The sequence below is a fragment of the Arachis hypogaea genome, chromosome 6 (assembly GCF_003086295.3).
Source record: "Arachis hypogaea cultivar Tifrunner chromosome 6, arahy.Tifrunner.gnm2.J5K5, whole genome shotgun sequence".
NCBI lineage: Eukaryota > Viridiplantae > Streptophyta > Magnoliopsida > Fabales > Fabaceae > Arachis > Arachis hypogaea.
This window is the reverse complement of record NC_092041.1, coordinates 101,890,419-101,899,838: the sequence shown is the minus strand read 5'-3', so window position 1 is coordinate 101,899,838 and position 9,420 is coordinate 101,890,419. Positions and strand designations below refer to the sequence as shown.

Below are 9,420 nucleotides of genomic sequence, written 5' to 3'. Positions count from 1 at the left end.
ATTGAAAACTTCCCAGGATCCTATCTCTTTTGAGGCAGTTTCTGCCTAGACAAGTCATCCAGTTCTTTGGTGAGCAAAGGGGGTTCATCCTCCCAAGTCTCATTTCCAAATAACTTGTCATTCAGCTTCATGATTGCTCCAAGGTATTTAGCAACTTGCTCTTCAGTGACATACTCATCCTCTTCAGAGGAAGAATACTCATCAGAGCTCCTGAATGGCAGAAGTAAGTTCAATGGAATCTCTATGGTCTCATTTTGAGCCTCAGATTTCCATGGTTCCTCATTGGGGAACTCATTGGAGGTCAGTGGACGTCCATTGAGGTCTTCCTCAGTGGCGTTCACTGCCTCTTCTTCCTCCCAAAATTCGGCCATGTTGATGGCTTTGCACTCTCCTTTTGGATTTTCTTCTGTATTGCTTGGGAGAGTACTAGGAGGGAGTTCAATAATTTTCTTGCTCAGCTGACCCACTTGTGCCTCCAAGTTTCTAATGGAGGACCTTGTTTCAGTCATGAAACTTTGAGTGGTTTTGATTAGATCAGAGACCATGGTTGCTAAGTCAGAGTTATTCTGCTTAGAACTCTCTGTCTGTTGCTGAGAAGATGATGGAAAAGGTTTGCTATTGCTAAACCTATTTCTTCCACCATTATTATTGTTAAAACCTTGTTGAGGTCTCTGTTGATCCTTCCATGAAAAATTTGGATGATTTCTCCATGAAGGATTATAGGTGTTTCCATAGGGTTCTCCCATGTAATTCACCTCTTCCATTGAAGGGTTCTCAGGATCATAAGCTTCTTCCTCAGATGAAGCTTCTTTAGTACTGCTTGGTGCATTTTGCATTCCAGACAGACTTTGAGAAATCATATTGACTTGTTGAGTCAATATTTTGTTCTGAGCCAATATGGCATTCAGAGTGTCAATCTCAAGAACTCCTTTCTTCTGACTAGTCCCATTGTTCACAGGATTTCTTTCAGAAGTGTACATGAATTGGTTATTTGCAACCATTTCAATCAGCTCTTGAGCTTCTGTAGGCGTCTTCTTCAGATGAAGAGAGCCTCCAGCAGAGCTATCCAAAGACATTTTGGATAGTTCAGAGAGATCATCATAGAAAATACCTATGATGCTCCATTCAGAAAGCATATCAGATGGACACTTTCTGATTAATTGTTTGTATCTTTCCCAAGCTTCATAGAGGGATTCTCCTTCCTTCTGTCTGAAGGTTTGGACTTCCACTCTAAGCTTACTCAATTTTTGAGGTGGAAAGAACTTTTCCAAGAAGGCATTGACTAGCTTTTCCCAAGAGTCCAGGCTTTCTTTAGGTTGAGAGTCCAACCATGTCCTAGCTCTGTCTCTTACAGCAAAAGGGAATAGCATAAGTCTGTAGACCTCAGGGTCAACCCCATTAGTCTTGACAGTGTCACAGATTTGCAAGAATTCAGCTAAGAACTGATGAGGATCTTCCAATGGAAGTCCATGGAACTTCCAATTCTGTTGCATTAGAGAAACTAATTGAGGCTTAAGCTCAAAGTTGTTTGCTCCAATGGCAGGGATTGAGATGCTTCTCCCATAGAAATCGGGAGTAGGTGCAGTAAAGTCACCCAGCACCTTCCTTGCATTGTTGGCATTGTTGTTGTTTTCGGCTGCCATGAGTTCTTCTTCTTTGAAGAATTCGGTTAGGTCCTCTACAGAGAATTGTGCCTTAGCTTCTCTTAGCTTTCGCTTCAAGGTCCTTTCAGGTTCAGGATCAGCCTCAACAAGAATGCTTTTGTCTTTGCTCCTGCTCATAAGAAAGAGAAGAGAACAAGAATATATGGAATCCTCTATGTCACAGTATAGAGATTCCTTGAGGTGTCAGAGGAAAAGAAAATGGAAGGCAGAAGTAGAAAATTCGAACTTATCAAGAAAGATGGAGTTCGAATTTTGCATTCAGGAATAGTGTTAGTCCATAAATAGAAGGATATGAAAAGAGGGGAAGAATTTTTTTTCGAAAATTAAGAAATTTGAAAACATTTTGAAAAACACTAATTAATTTTCGAAAACCAAGAGTGGGAAAGAGATCAAGTGATTTTTGAAAAAGATTTTGAAATTAGAAATTAAAAAGATTTGATTGAAAACTATTTTGAAAGAGATGTGGTTAAGAAGATATGATTGGTTTTAAAAAGATGTGATTGAGAAGATATGACTTGAAAAACATTTTAAAAAGATTTGATTTTGAAAATTAAAAACTTGGCTAACAAGAAAAGATATGATTCAAACATTAAACCTTTCTCAACAGAAAAGGCAGCATACTTGAAATGTTGAATCAAATCATTAATTGATAGCAAGTATTTTTAAAAATAGAAAGAAATTGATTTTGAAAACATATGATTGAAAAGATATGATTTGAAAAAGATTTGATTTTGAAAAAGTTTGAAAACTGAAAAAAAAATCTGCATTGAAAACAGAATCTTCCCTCTTGTGCCATCCTGGCGTTAAACGCCCAGAATGGTGCACATTCTGGCGTTTAACGCCCAAAACTATACCCTTTTGGGCGTTAAACGCCCAACCAGGTACCCTGGCTGGCGTTTAAACGCCAGTCTGTCCTTCTTCACTGGGCGTTTTGAACGCCCAGCTTTTCCTGTGCAATTCCTCTGCAATATGTTCTGAATCTTCAATTCTCTGTATTATTGACTTGAAAAGACACAGATAAAAAATATTTTTGGATTTTTAATAATAAGGAAAAATCAAAAATGCAACAAGAATCAAATAACAATGCATGCAAGACACCAAACTTAGCAGTTTGTATACTACTGACACTAATGAGAATGCATATGAGACACATAAACACTCAAGTCAAGAGAATTCAAAGAATAGAGTAAGAAATCATCAAGAATTATTTGAAGATCCTTAAGACACATGAATGAATGCATGCAATTGACACCAAACTTAACATGAGACATTAGACTCAAACAAGAAATTTTTGGGTTTTATGATTTTGTAATTTTTTTGTGCTTTTTCGAAAATCTAGTGGAAAAAGGTATCAAAATTCTTAATGAGAATTCCAGGAATCAGTGCAATGCTAGTCTAAGACTCCGGTCCAGGAATTAGACATGGCTTCACAGCCAGCCAAGCTTTCAAGGAAAGCTTCGGTCCAAAACACTAGACATGGCCAATGGCCAGCCAAGCCTTAGCAGATCACTGCTCCAAAAGCAAGATTGATAGAAATCAACAAGCTCTTGTGATGATAAGTTGAAACCTCGGTCCAATGAAATAAGACATGGCTTCACAGCCAGTCAGATTTCAACAAATCATCATGAAACTCTAGAATTCATCTTCAAGAATTTCGAAAAAAAAATACCTAATCTAAGCAACAAGATGAACCGTCAGTTGTCCATACTCGAACAATCCCCGGCAACGGCGCCAAAAACTTGGTGCACGAAATTGTGATCAATACTTTTCACAACTCAAATAATCCCCGGTAATGAATCCAAAAACTTGGTATTCAACACCATGGCATAAACACAACTTCGCACAACTAACCAGCAAGTGTACTGGGTCGTCCAAGTAATAAACCTTACGCGAGTAAGGGTCGATCCCACAGAGATTGTTGGTATGAAGCAAGCTATGGTCACCTTGTAAATCTTAGTCAGGCAAACTCAAATGGGTATGGTGATAGACGCATAAAACATAAAGATAGAGATAGAGATACTTATGTAATTCATTGGTAGGAACTTCAGATAAGCGTATGAAGATGCCTTCCCTTCCGTCTCTCTGCTTTCCTACTGTCTTCATCCAATCCTTCTTCCTCCTTTCCATGGCAAGCTTAAGCAAGGGTTTCACCGTTGTCAGTGGCTACCTCCCATCCTCTCAGTGGAAATGTTCAACGCACCCTGTCACGGCACGACTATCCATCTGTCAGTTCTCGATCAGGCCGGAATAGAATCCAGTGATTCTTTTGCGTCTGTCACTAACGCCCCGCCCTCAGGAGTTTGAAGCACGTCACAGTCATTCAATCATTGAATCCTACTCAGAATACCACAGACAAGGTTAGACCTTCCGGATTCTCTTGAATGCCGCCATCAGTTCTAGCCTATACCACGAAGACTCTTATCTCACGGAATGGCTGGCTCGGTTGTCAGGCGAGCACTCGGTTGTCAGGCGATCAACCATGCATCGTGTATCAGGAATCCAAGAGATATTCACCCAATCGAAGGTAGAACGGAGGTGGTTGTCAGTCACACGTTCATAGGTGAGAATGATGATGAGTGTCACGGATCATCACATTCATCAAGTTGAAGAACAAGTGATATCTTAGAACAAGAACAAGCGGAATTGAATAGAAGAACAATAGTAATTGCATTAATACTCGAGGTACAGCAGAGCTCCACACCTTAATCTATGGTGTGTAGAAACTCCACCGTTGAAAATACATAAGTACAGGGTCTAGGCATGGCCGAATGGCCAGCCTCCCAATGATCTAAGATAGCATAAAAATGAAGATAGCTACCAAGATATCTCAATACAATAGTAAAAGGTCCTACTTATAGAGAACTAGTAGCCTAAGGTGTACAGAGACGAGTAAATGACATAAAAATCCACTTCTGGGCCCACTTGGTGTGTGCTTGGGCTGAGCAATGAAGCATTTTCGTGTAGAGACTCCTCTTGGAGTTAAACGCCAGCTTTAGTGCCAGTTTGGGCGTTTAACTCCCATTTTGGTGCCAGTTCCGGCGTTTAACGCTGGGATTTCTGAGGGTGACTTTGAACGCCGGTTTGGGCCATCAAATATTGGGCAAAGTATGGACTATCATATATTGCTGGAAAGCCCAGGATGTCTAATTTCCAACGCCGTTGAGAGTGCGCCAATTGGGCTTCTGTATCTCCAGAAAATCCACTTCGAGTGCAGGGAGGTCAGAATCCAACAGCATCTGCAGTCCTTTTTGGTCTCTGAATCAGATTTTTGCTCAGGTCCCTCAATTTCAGCCAGAAAATACCTAAAATCACAGAAAAACACACAAACTCATAGTAAAGTCCAGAAAAGTGAATTTTAACTCAAAACTACTAAAAATATACTAAAAACTAACTAGATCATACTAAAAACACACTAAAAACAATGCCAAAAAGCGTACAAATTATCCGCTCATCAACATGCGATGAGTTGTATAAGGAAAATGTGCTTCAACGTTGATACCTATGTATCTGACTACTATAAGAAGACTGCATACATCTCCTGCTACCAACATGTTGTGTTCCTTGTTAATGGACCAAACCTTTGGGACAGAACTCAATTCGAGGATGTGTTGCCTCCCACTTATAGAAAACCCATTAGGAGGCCAAAGAAGAAGAGGACACGAGCTGCTGATGAGCAATCAAATAGGACTGGCCAGTCTCGTGAAGGACAGCAACAAAAGTGTTCTTATTGTTTATGCTCTGGTCATAACAAAAAGGAGTTGTCCAAAGAAGCGCAAAGTAACTCCAAGTCCTGCTGTAAGTATATGTCATTTATTATTTGTTGGTGTGCTTACTGGTGTCTTCATCATTTTGGTATCTCAATTATTTGTTGCTCTGTCTTGTGTATAGGTTGACAATGATGGTAATTCTGCTTCAAAGGGGAGGTCACAGAGAGGGGTCAAAAAAAGTGTGAGACTCTCTGCCAAGACACCTTCTAGTAAGGCTACTGAAAGTGGAAATAGGAAGCAGAAGGGAAACAACAACAAATCACCCTCACACCCAAAGAGAAATTTAGGTGTCAGCTCGCAGTAATCACAAGCTGTAGTGAAAAGGGCTAAAGTGGATCATTCACAAACTGCTTCTGCACCAGCCCCAACAACTACAAGGGTTCTGCCCACTCCAGTGAAGAGGGTCAGCCAGTCCAACCTTAGGTTCATGGCCAGGACTCTACCAAGAGCATGGAAGAATGTGGAGTGATTTACTGTCACTTGTGAATTTATATGACTTGTGATACCTTTTGTATTTTGCATTTTGTATTCTGTTAGAAACTATGATTATTGGTTTCACTTTTTGTATCTGGAGGTGCTGCTACTTCAAAAACAATGTTTAGCATCTAGGTTTACTTATATTTCCAGTTTTTGGATATCTACATGACATCTATGTTGGTTAACTTCTGAACTATCGCCTATATAGGTCTAATGTTGAGGTTAATCCTTTATGTTATTCCTGTGTCAGTAATTCATTTAATCAAGGTTGCAAATAGTTACTTCAATGATGTTCCATGACAATGTAAACTAAACAGATAAAATTGGGTAACAATGAAGTTTCATTCAAAATCATTCAATCAACATCTTACATTTGATCCAACCCAATTCCTACAGCAACACTCCAAAATACAGACAACATATTGCCAACAAGCCTACACAAGCACCTATGTTCTGCAACCTTAATGCAGAAAAAACCTCACATTTCTTATCAGTGACAATTTTTCACACAATAAAATCATAGCACATGTCCATCCAACTAGAGCTACTGCTACTGCCATTGTCAACATCCTCTCAAGTGTTGTCACTTTACCCTTCAAGCATGTGATTTTCCTTTTCAATCGAGCAACTTCTTGCTCCTTTTCTGACTCTGCCCATACAAAGTACCCACACTCTTGTCCAATCTAGGCCAAAAGCAAAAGAAAATTCAAATCAGATAACCAAGTAACAGCTAAACCCAACAATTACATTTTCTACTTACCCCATAGTTAACACAGCCCCAAAACCTCCTTTCGGGATTCTCTGCCGTTGATGAAGTCACAAGCACTGGCCTCTCCCTATAGTAACAAGTTGTTCTCCGTCGCCTCCCTTGGCTGCTGTTTCGATACGAAGCACTGCAACTACGCTCCGCCTGGGAGGCCTGCGAAGCCATGGACTCACCCACGACTACAACAGAGATGGCGATGGTGAGAAGAAGGGACAAGAGGTGCATTCTCAAATTAGGGTTCACCCATTTAAATTAATATTTCTTTTTTTTTTGGTTTCTCAGTAACGGTCACTAGGAAAAACATTTTCCACAGTGGACAAAGTTAGCCACGTAGGCATCTACATTAGTGTTCCGTCAGTGGATTTAACGGGAGGGTAACATTGAATCAATTTTGGAACGTTGGGGACGTAAATAGGACGAATGAAATGTTAGGGACAATTATAGGATTTACCCCAAACGTTGGGGACAAAAATAATACTTTACTCTTCAATTAATTAAAAGAGTCATTTAGCTGAACATGTTCTCTCTGTGTAAAAAGTTAAGCATAGAAGTTTTGTTTTAATTCAATTTAGTTTGAAATTAAGCTAAGTTGTTTTATTGAGCATAATGTTAATGTTAATGGTTGTTTCTTAATTGCTAGTTAGTTTATTTTGTTAGCATGTAAAGTGGCTGGGAATTTCGAGTTGATTCTCTGAATGGATGTCTTAGTGTTTCACAATATGAGTATTTAAATTTTGGTAATATTCAGGGACAAAATTTGTTTGATGACTTGGCTGAGGACATTCTTGGTGGCAGCAGACTTGGAAACAAATTCTGTGACTCTTCTGAGAGTCAAGTCCTTAGGAGTTCCTCAACAGATAAAGAGAGAGCAAACAATGTTGCTAAGATTAAAGTTGTGGTGTGCTTTGTGTTGCATGTTTCTCTTCTATGCTTCTTGTAGTTTACATTTTGTTTGATGCTAATCAATGTTCTTTTAATTACTTTGGCAGTTACATGTTGATTGAAAATGCTACTTGCTGCAGCAAGTTCTTAGTCGATAATGGCTTGGCTACTGTCAATGTGTATAGATTTTAAACTTTAAAGTTTTTTGAGTGTGCAAACAATGAATTAATTGATTCTAATTTAGATTTGAATTTTGTTTGGTGCATTTTAAGTTGTAAAATGATGCAAAGCATTGAGTACCACTTTTTTTTATTATGTATATTTTTCTTTAGTCAAACTTCAATGACACGAAAATTTGTCTGTAAATCAAATTTAATGGTAAATGTTCAATTGGTTTTTTTTACTGATTTGATTCAAATGGTTAAGTTTATTTATCGACACTAAATTAAAATAGTTGAAACTAGTTTTAATGCAACATGAGAAAACTATTGTAAATAAAGAATTATATAATTACAAAAATTGTTGTGAAAAGTCACAAAAGACAATGGTATTAAAACTGTTGTCAAAGACAACTACAAAATGGCAATGGTATTAAAACCGTTGCAAAAAAAAAACAAAGGCAACGCTTTTAAACAATTGTCTTTGTGAATAACAAAACTACAACAGTTTAAAACCGTTGTCTATCCAGTTATGGTTTTAAACCGTTATGTCATAAAAGAGAACGGTTTTAAAATGTTGCCTATTCAGTAACGCTTCTAAACCGTTCTTTAAAAATTGTCAAAACCGTTGTCTATGCTAGTAACTATGGAAACGGTTTTTTGGTTGCCGTTGTCTTAGGTAAAAAATCGTTGCCTATGAGCATTATTAACGGCCGCATATACCACAGGTAAAAAATCGTTGCCAAAGCGCTGCCTAAAGTTTTAAAAACGATTTTTCGATCTATGGCAATGGTTTTTTACCAGTGCAAAAATCCTTATTTGTTGTAGTGATGGAAGCCAATGAAATTGGAACTGGGGTAAGAAAAGGTAAACTTTACCAACCAAGATGAACCGAAATGTAATCAAGACAAAAAGGAATAGTTCATAAAGCTTCCTTTGCTAACAAGGTTAACAATGCGGCTAAACATATAACTAAATATGACTACTCGCCATTACTCATCCAATATATCATAAATGGCTATTGAATAAATTCTACAGATGTAGGGTAACTGTTCACAGTATTATAAAATCTGATTAGTAATTTGATAATAATAATAAATACCGTTTCCAAATTTATGAAAAACTAGAAATTTAGCTAACATCATTGAGAAAAAAGGAAGAACCATGCGTGCACTACAAGAAAACATCTCTATTGCCACGTTTTTAAAGCGTGGTAAAAAGTTGAAAAAACGTGTCAATAGCTTTTCGCCACACTTTTTGAGCTACCGCCACGCTTTTGGTGACCTATCGCCACTCTTTTTTTCCGCCACGCTTTTTATAGATTGCCACATTTAAAAGCGTAGCCGTATGTAGGAGATACAGCCACGCTTTTAAAGCCTGGTGATAGCCTAATTAATTTAAAAAAATCATTATTTTGACTTTTCCTTCATCACTAGACTATAAATTTTTAGTCCTTTTTTATTACCAAACCTATAAATATAGTATGCAATTTTTATTACAAGAAAAACCAAACAGCAATTAGTGACATATAATTTTTGCTATAATTATTTTATACATTAAAAAACTAATACTCAAATACAAAATAAATCTTGATCATCCAAATTAAAATACCCTAAATTCATATATATACCAATTAGTCCACCTTCATCATCATCCTCAGCACTCATAAAATTGAAATAAAATCTATGCTAATAATAACAATAACT

General features: G+C 37.7%; 1 non-coding gene across 1 annotated transcript; it reads left to right on the top strand.

Annotated features, from left to right (window-relative positions):
- Window positions 1–1,130: 1,130 nt before the first annotated feature.
- LOC112700214 (small nucleolar RNA R71) lies at window positions 1,131–1,238 on the top strand. The gene has a single exon (XR_003153128.1). It is a non-coding gene; the product is annotated as a small nucleolar RNA R71 (small nucleolar RNA).
- The last annotated feature ends 8,182 nt before the right edge of the window (window positions 1,239–9,420 follow it).